The sequence below is a fragment of the Neopelma chrysocephalum genome, unplaced genomic scaffold (assembly GCF_003984885.1).
Source record: "Neopelma chrysocephalum unplaced genomic scaffold, ASM398488v2 Primary Assembly neopelma1_97017, whole genome shotgun sequence".
Classification (NCBI taxonomy): Eukaryota; Metazoa; Chordata; class Aves; order Passeriformes; family Pipridae; genus Neopelma; species Neopelma chrysocephalum.
The window spans coordinates 2396484-2406382 of NW_020925659.1; positions in this window are offsets into that span (position 1 = coordinate 2396484).

Genomic DNA, 9899 nt, shown 5'->3' on the forward strand with positions numbered 1-9899 from the left:
CCCTCATCTGTCCATCATCTCAAATGCCTTAAATTGTCAGGGTAAGAACCCATTAAGTCCAGGCCTTGCTTAACTTGTGTCAAACTGCTTGTGGAGGAGTCCCACAGCCACACACCCACAGCTACAGCTGCCCACCTATCACGCTCCACGTTGACAGCGGTTTGGTAAGTTAAGGGCCAGGCACCTTGTGCCTCTGTCATGTTAGAAATGGAACATACAACAAACAAACAAACAAACAAAACAAAACAAAACAAAGAAAAAAATTGCAAAGAACAGTTCAATGACACTGTCCTGTTACATTGCCACCAGTCAGTAGCTGCATTGACATCAACATCTGTTCTTTCTCCTTCCTGCCTTGATAAAGTGCAACTGTGCCAGTTTCTGCAGCAAGAAGAGTACCAAGAATACAATTTCATGACCAAGCAGTGGGACAAGTAGCAGAAAACTTGTATAGCTGCCTCTTGCACAGCTTGAAGACTTTTCTTTGAAAACATTACACGGATATGCCCGTACATGTTCATGCAGTTTATTGTCATTCTTTGCTACCTGAGTTCAGTAGTGCCCGGTCCTCAGTTTTTGGTTCAGAATCACTGTAGCTGTATCTTCATGTCTTGTTCTAATTTATGTACAGATTTCATCAGCACTGTTAAGTGATTTCAATCTGACTGGTGTATCAAGTCCCACCTCCAGTAACCTAAAGCAGTGGCCAGCTGGCAAAGAATTACTAACGTGGGTTATCAGTGATATTTCTAGAAGATAGCTGAAAGATAGATGATAGATGGAAGAGAATGTCTGTGGGGAGCAGGGATACATCAAGAGGTGCACAAGAGAAGCAAGCTCACTGACCTTGTCAAAGAGCAGCACTTAGGGGTACTTTTTCCTCTCTACTTTGGAGCAGTTGTAAGTTGACTGTTTAACTTGGTTAGATGTTTCTTTTCCCAAAACACACATATGTGGCACCAATCCTTCCTTATTTTTCCCTAGTAATGACACATCTTAACCATGCTTGGGTATAAACACCTAGATTATCGATGTCATTTTGTTTCAGAAAGATTTCCACTGTTGCCAGTAAACCCCCCAAACTAGGGGGATGCTGTTCTAGCAGCTTCCATGGGCCTCACTCTCCTGACTACTGCGCAAACACACACTTAAGTTACAACAGGAGCACCAGCAAACTGCCCTCATGCTCTCTCTGACAGGCAAAGAACAATGCAGAGAAGCAATGCACTAAAAAGTTCAGTCACCTCCAAGAGGAAGGCTCACAGTCTCCTTCTCCCGGCATGTCTGGTTTTTTTAGACAACATAGACCCCTTTAAGACAGAAAATAAAACGTGGTACAGATATTTATTGTCAGATTACATTGTTGTAACAGGACCCACACACACACACCTTGCACTGAGGAGCCACCTCATTTTTTGCAGGTTTCTAATGCACTAGAGCATAAACCCTCTTTTTTTTCCCCCCTTTTGTAAAGATGTTGTTGACTCTCTCATCAATATATGCATCTCTTTGGCTATTTTAAAATGTTATATCCACTGTTCTTACTGCTTTGCCAGGGGCATACAGTAATGAGACACTATTTTTAAACTCTTCAATCAGCCATGACTTCCTTTTTATTTCCACTCTGTAGCTGCCATAGGGAGTGAGCACAGCATTCCTCATCTTTTTGTGGTTTTTACTTATAAGGAATAGGCAGGACAAGTAGTGATTCTTGTCGGTGCTGGAGTCCTACACAATTTAGATTACAGGAAAAAGTACAGATTGAATCATGTCTCAGAAATTCACCCTCCAGTGTCACATTGTACCGAGTTAATGCAAACCAGAACTCACACTACACAAGTACAGAGCTCACAGTTTGTTCCCAAAGCTCCCACAGCTTTTTCCATGCCAGCTATATAAAACAACAAAAAAAGAATCCCACAAAAATAAAAAAAACAAAACAAACACCAAAATACAACAAGACTATTAATATAACACATTCTTGTGTTTGTTTGCAGAACTGTATGTGAGCAATTTTATGAGTCATTTAATTACAAGGAAGCTGAGGCCTAAACAAAGAAATGCACTCAAGGTTTGCTTGGGTTGGTGACAGTCTCTATCTTTCTGTCCCCCAAAAAGCAAAAGGTCCCAATATGTTTGAAGTGCAGCTAAAAGGAATGAATACACCAGATGGCACACCAAAACTGGACTCTGATACAGCCGTGAGACTGCTGGTACCTACATGTTTTTCTTGAAAACTGCCTTATTTGGTGGAGGAATGCTGCCAGGCACATGAAGCCAGCATGTCTCACTGCTGGGCCACCAAGCCTAAGCAGGACCTGCTGATTACTGCACATTACATATAAATAAGCATTTGTGGAATAAAAACCCAAATACTGCACCCTCTTCACCTGACATAAGCATCACACACTGAAAATGTGATGTGGTGTTTCAAAGGGAAGTGGTGTTTATCCCTGTAACCAGCAAATGCGGTCAGTCCTTGCTCCTCCTTCTCCAAGGAGCTGATCTGCTGCCAGCATGCTTGTCCCCTAGCTAGGAAATGTGCCTGCACACCTTTGGGGGTCACCAAGAAACCAATAACTCCGAAAGGCAGGGTGGGATGGGAAGCAGGAGAGACACAACACACTTGCAAGAAAATCTAAGAAACGCACTTGTCCACTCATAAGCTAAGAAAGTTAAACTTGGGGGAAATTGGGTCTGGGACATTCAGGCCGCCAATAAGGCTCAACTTGCGCTCTAGCAAGTTGCACCATGTTTGTAGAGGCACTGTGATAGTGTGCTCTTAAAAAGGGCATTTCATCTTGCAAAAATTATGCCCGTGTAAGATTGAATTCATGTGCCTCCATTGGCTGATTTATTTATTCTCCTTAAGCTGTGCTTAGCAACATGGAACCATGTATGAATACGCCTTGCTTCAAAAATATTTTGTTCTCACCACTAATTAACAGGCATGTACTTTCCAGTCTTGCTGTTGGTTGCAGCAAGCCCACAGCAGCAGGACAAACTTGGCCAGGATGTACCTGTTTCAAGGAGGAAAAGCTTGCAGATACTCTCCATGCTCACTGCTCCTGCGTTTGTCCATGGCCTTCTGTGTTCCTGTTGGCTGACCATAACTCATCACCAATTCCTCTGCCACCAGAGAAACTCCTCTGACCTTTGGCAGGTTGTTGTGCGAAGGGCACTGGAGACGCTGCTGTGGGAAAATGCTCCAGACAAGGGTGAAACTGCAAGAAAACACGTGGTACCACCTTTGCTGGGGAAGAGGATCTGGAATCCTGTCTCATTGAGGTGATAGCAGCATCACAGCCGTGCAGTGCAGCCTTTCTGCAGTGCCACTGGATGCTGGGGCAGAGACTGAGGATGTAAACCTCAGATGAAGCATTGGTAGCAGCACTCTTACTGTCTTTTAAACAAGTGCTGATCAGCCCAATGCATGGCTTCCTCTTTCCATATTTCAGACGACCTCTCGTGGGGCTGTACCAGTGGGAATGCCAGTCTCCCTGCCTGTGCCAGGAGATCAGGGGAAGAAATGAGGCTCTAGATGTCATCACAGGGACAATGAATGTGCAGAGGGGCTTATTTCCTGTATTCTTGTAAGGTGTCTCTTTTCTGTGGCAGAACTGAACTTTTCCCCCCTTCTAGTTACAGCAAATGACTTTTTTTAAAAAATTGAAAATGAAATCATCTAGCTTTAGATGATTAAGTGAAGCTGAAGAACCAGGAAAGAAGGTAATACTGAATAGCCAAGTGCCCATAAATTTCAAGGTCAGGAGTTTGTAGCTTTTTTTTTTCCTTTTTTTTGTCCTGTAACTCAAAACCACTTCAAATCAGTTCCATGATGCCAGCAGTTTATTTGTTTCTGCTCCTCACAGTCTGTATGTGACAATGAATAAACCAAAAGGTCACTTCCCTTAAAGCTCTCTGGGCAATGCTCCCCATCCATAAACTCAACAAAGCCATAAACAAAACCAGCTCAAACCAGCCAAGTTTCCAAAACTGCAGAGATTGGCAGGGAAGTTGGGGCACACACGTGTAGATCTGAATGGCCCAAACAGGTGGCCTCATCCAATCTCTCTCTGACCCAAAACACAAAGTCCCCCTTCAGCTATACACCTCTTGGGTAGGGTGGGGTGTGCAAGAAGCTCACCAGAGATCAGCAAAGTTAGACAAAAAAAGAGAACTAAATTGTTTCTATCCTTGTGGGCATGCACACCCACACACACACACACACAGAGGGGCATGTATGGTCAGGAATACTTCTTAGCCAACACGCCTTATTAGGAAAAAGGCAAATGGCCAGATGCAATTCTGAAATTTCCTGCCTTCCCTATTCCTCTATTTCTCTAGCAAATCTGTGTTCCTGTTGTCATCTGTAAATTTTATACACAAGACATTTTTCCTGTATTTTCAACTCCCCAATAAAATCATGAAAAGGCATTGTGCCTAACATGAAAAGAAGCATATCCCCCCCTCCACAGACACTTTGAAGTGATCTGCCACTTTGCAGTCGCTAAATTCATTTAACCTGGAGAAATGGGGTTTAAAGCTCTGCCCTCTAGAATGACAGCACAGAACTGACAGATCACACGAAAAAAAAATTGTTTTAATACATTCCAGATGTATTTCTTCAGTGAAGTTAATACAAAGGTTAATCTGAATCCCTGTTCCTATAGTCTTTGCTCTTCAATTCTCTCATGGCTACATGCCACATTTTTTTCTGCTTTCAACGGCATGGCTTTCAACAGAGTCAGACCAAGGGAGTACACAATTTGGTCCCAAGTAACTATTAAAGTATTTGAAGCTGTTGCCAGACTTTTATGAGCTCAGTTCAAAATGACATTTGGGAGGTTTGAAGCATCTCCGATAAGACAGATACTGAAGAAATAAAGGAGAATCATGAAGGGGGGAAAAAAAAAAAGAAAAAAGAAAAAACAGTATCCTACTGAAATAATAGAAATGACACTTATAAAGAGACATATACACACAGTGTTCCCCTATTCCCAAAGTAAATGTGCACCATTGACAGAAATTTGCAAATTATGAAACAATACGATAAGCTGCTTAAATCCTAAACCTTCAGTTGTAGGGAAGTGATTTATTCTGTGCCATTAAAATGCTTAGCTGCAAAACAGAGACCAGAATTCAGTGTTCTGTTCAAATACTCACATAAATCGGTAGGAAAGTTGGAAGACAGATTTGATACCATCTTAATGGAATCAGCATTATTTATTTGAGGAAAAACAGTATTTTGAAGAGATTAAAAAGGAAAAAAAAAGAATTTAGAACAACAGTAATGGCAAAGCAATTCAAACTACTTCTGCAGAATAGCAGAAATTCAGGAGAAAAGATTAATGTCTGAAACTTTTGTAGGCAAGAATATTAACTTCTGCTTTTATGAATAAATGAATTCTAAATTATTCTTTGTCTGCTAGATTTTATGAACTATTACCATAATCACATAAAACTTCCTTTTTTTTTCCATATAAATCTATGTATAGTATAAGACTTCCCTTTCAGTGCCATGATCAGAGAGACTGCTTGAATGAAGACACTAAACAGTGAGATTCCAATTAATGTACGGAACACTCTAAATCTGTCAAAATGAGCTGCTTGGATTACTGCTAAACCCAGAAAACCCCAAACGATGGAAGATGAAGGTGAATAGAAACTCAGATGTGGAGCTGTATCCATTCCACAAGCCCTGCTCCCCTGCCTGGTTTGATCCCAGAACATGTCCCTTTGCAGCCAAATTGTTCTTTTCCCGCCTCCAAGCAGATGAAGAAAAAAGTTTTACCTTAAATGAGAGACAAGAAGGAGAATGTATTACATAGCACAAGTTTGAAAGGCAGTGACTTTAGCTGTCTTGCCACACAAGTATAATCTGTCTGATGCAGATGTATGGGGAAAGAGCAGAAAAGAGAGCAATGCTGATGGCTGAGATTAAAAGGGAAGTTTTACAGAATAGCTGAAAGAACATGATTCTTGCACTAAGAAATTTGAAGCTACTTGTCTGAAATTAACATAAAGCTAAAGAGACCTGACATGCAGCTGTTCCATGTAAAAATATTTTACGGAATTTCTTTTCAGTATCTTCAGTTCTTTAGTGCGTCTTTTGTGTATTCCAGGCATGCACACACACATACACAATCAGGAAAGCTTTTATGGACATATAGATCAAGCTGTTGTTCAAAGGAGTAAATTAGGACAAATTGACTAACCCTGCACTAAAGTGACATTATTTATGTTTTAGTCTATTCTGCATGAACTCAAGGGCCTTGTCCCCTACTTGAAAACCAGCATGGGAAAAACTATGTTCCTACACAGTCCTCGGGTCTCTGGTGAGCCATAGACCCTTCAGTGAGCCCACAGGAAAAAAAATGAAGAAATTGTCCACCCTGTGGTCCACCCTGGCCTGAACCACTGACCTTACTGAGAATATTCATCCAGTAAAAAAAAATATTTACAAAAAAACAGACCTGCCTGAGCAAGGCTCTCCACATGGCAAGATGTGCTGGTGTAGGAGGAGCCCAGGTGACCCCCAGCAGTGACGGGATGGATGACAGAGGACAGGCACCAAAGCCCACAGCACCTATGCCAAGATCCATGTCGGAAAATCACCTGCTGTGGCAGGTTGCCACTGTGGCTGCTGGGTACCCCCCTCTCCTTCCTTTGCTGCCCTACACGTGACATTCTGACACTCCTGCAACCACTTTGGCCATAGCAAGGTTGAGCAGAAGGTGAACTGAGCCTCAGAGCTGGACTGCACAGAGTAGCCTTTCAGGCAGGAAGGGTGATGCTGCTCAAACCAGCAGCATCAGACTGCCTTTCTTTCACACTTCACATTCATTGTTATTTCCTTAATAGAAACACATACTCTGGCCTCTTAATATGTTTAGAAGTGAAACAATAACCAATTTTCACTATCCTCCCTTCAAATTCTGAGTGCTTAGGCATTTTTCATTTTTTCTCAGTGCTGTTACTGTTCTGTCTAGTAGTCATACTGCAGGTCTGACAGCTAAAGGAGGCACCAAGTGAGACCACGATCAGTACTTGGCACAGACAAAGAGTAAGTATGATCTGTGTCACCACTGTCCTTCAGAGCTTTGTGAAGTTCTTTACATTACACAAATTTTACCCTACAGTTTCACTTCAATATTGTCCTCAAGCTGTCTGTAGGAGGAAGTGGATTTAAAAAGGTAGATAAGCAGATAAACAGAAGGACAAGCCAGTTCACTTAGCAAGTTTCAGCCACCACTGCCTTCTCTCCTTGGCTGCCTTTTGGATCAGTGTGTGGGCTGGAACTGAACTTAGCTGAAGAAATGAAGGAATTTTGCTCTCCAAGCATCATTTCCACCTGAGGGCTCTGACACAGCCTTCTCTCTTGATTGCTGGTCTTTGCAAAGTTCATTCCTTCGTTCTTCTGTGACAGTAGTATCAGTGTGAAGTATTCTGATGGTCTAGGTGCACCTTTTAACCTTGACCTCCATGAAGAAGCTTGTTGGTTTAGATTGAGCAGTTTTACACCATGGTCACTTTATTTCATAAAAGTTTGTGAGTATTTTCCCCCCACAATTTCACAATTTATTTTAAGAATCATTGTTAAGCCTAGTCAATGTGTTCTGGTCAGAGCACAAAACTTAATTTTAGGGACACTACAGCTGTATTTTGAAGTTGTTGTTTTTCACAGGGATATTGGCAAAATAACCATCCTCTCTCAAATTAATTAATCAAATTAATTAATTAAATATGTATTTTCCTTGGCCAGAGGTCCTGTTTTCCTACTACATTTTTGTTTCTTAAGAACTTACTTTGGCCTATGGTATCACGTGAAAATGCTGTAGTGATGAGCAAGTCTGACACTTTGCTGCACCTCTCCCAATTTTCAAAAAAAAAAATTCCTAGATAAATGCTTTTACAACGCTCTAGCTAGCTAGCTTATTAGGAACATGGCATCTAGTAATTTTATTATTAAAAGTGATTACTAACACATTAAAAAGTTCTTTTTCATATACATTGAAAAGGTTGCAGTCATATATCATTTCTATGCAATAATTTTAGATGTATTCATTGCCAGGGTGATATCTACCGATTCCACTGAAGCTATATCAGGAACTAATTTTGCTCATGACGTCCGTGTTCCTATTCTGTATTATCTACATTATATTCTCTCCCTCCATAGGTACAATTGCACGTATGTCAGACTTGATTTGATGCAATTATCTGGGAATAAATGGTCTTGGTTTGGCTTGTTTCAACAACTTGAGTCATTTCCACACTGTTCCCACAAGACCTTTCTGCCTTGCAGAAGTCTCTTGGCAATTCTTCAACTCTGATCTAGAAGTCAATCTAAAAAGGTACAAACCCTTTGTGTGTACTTACTGTACAAACACAGTTGTTGCAGCTTATTTTTTTTTACAGTATCTCAAAGCATTTGTGTGTGGTTTACAAGAAATATTAATTTAAAGCATTTTTTAGGGTTAATACACTTCCATATGAAAAGCAAGTGTAGCAATCACAATTCAGATGCTTGTGAGAAACACACCTTTAGGCATGTATTGCAACTTAAGCTCCTATATTGCTTCCATTCTTATAGGAAAGTATTTGCAAACTTTCAGTTTTGTGCTGTTATTCAGTCATGTACTGGTCTATCAACCAAAAAGAAATGAAGCAGAGATTTTGTTTTTGTCACTAGTAAGGAAATTGACAACCTATTTCAAAACATAATGCAGCTAGCAGAGGAAGAGGCTGTGTTTTCTTCAGACTTCAAGCAACTTGGAGAAGGCAAAGAGCAAAGACAGGAATCTGGGCACTGTCCCTTTTAAACACTTGCACAAAGAACCACTGTGTTGGCTAACACACAGATACACACTTCTGTTGCCTTTCTGAGTGTCTAGTGCTGACAAGAAAAGAATCTCAGTTTTGTCTAAACTAACACTTTCTGGGTGTATCAAGAGCAAAAATGAATTTGGCATGTGCATCAGACACAACCCCACACTTCGTCCCAGGGCAGAGGATGCTTCAAAGATCATTGTAAGATGCTGACAAAGCAACTGGTGCTCCTCATTTCTGTGGTTATGGTCTGGCAAGTGTTCCTGAAACCTGCACTGTCTACTCAGGCATCCAGCAAATATAGAAATGGCAAAAGATGGTACCTATAGCACTCACTTGAATCTGCCTGCTCTCTCTCACTGAATATTCCAGTGGCCAGCTCTGGTGAGCTGAGTTGTCTTTTTGATGTATTTAGAAAATGCAGATCAGATCCAAGACCTTCAGGTTCTGCTGAAATAAAACTGGTCAATGGTACTGCTATCCTAGCAGTCAGGGACTCACCTAGCTAGACCAGGACCTGGCACTAGTCCTCTCTACCACTCTAACCCAGATGGAGGCTATCAAGAACAATTTATTTAGTACTAGATGTTGCTGCTCCATGGCTCAAGACAAACCTCACTCCACCTGACATCTCTGATTTTCACATCAGTGCTTGGTGCAATCACTGTGCTCTCTGTGCTTCCATGCTCTTATAGCAAGCTGAGAAATGACAGCCTCTCACGCTGTCCTCACAATGTGAAATGAAGGAACTCACCACCGTGAGATGCTTTGTGTTACAGAAGTATAAAAAGGTTCAAAAAGCCATTAGGGAAAGCCAGGGAGGGAAGGCCCTTAAAAGGGCTACTGAAGAGAGAGAGGCAACAGCCTCCAGCACGGCAAGTCTCTGAGCCTGACTGGTAGCCAGGAAGTTTTATACTGGAGAATGGTCTAGGAGCACATGCTTTTTCTGGTCTAAGCATATGCCAAATATAGGACATGTGAGTGGTTGAATTTTTCTTCTCATCCTATATGGTTGTTTTGTAATAACAGTCAATTTTATTTTCTTGCTTTCCAGACCTAGTGAGATATTG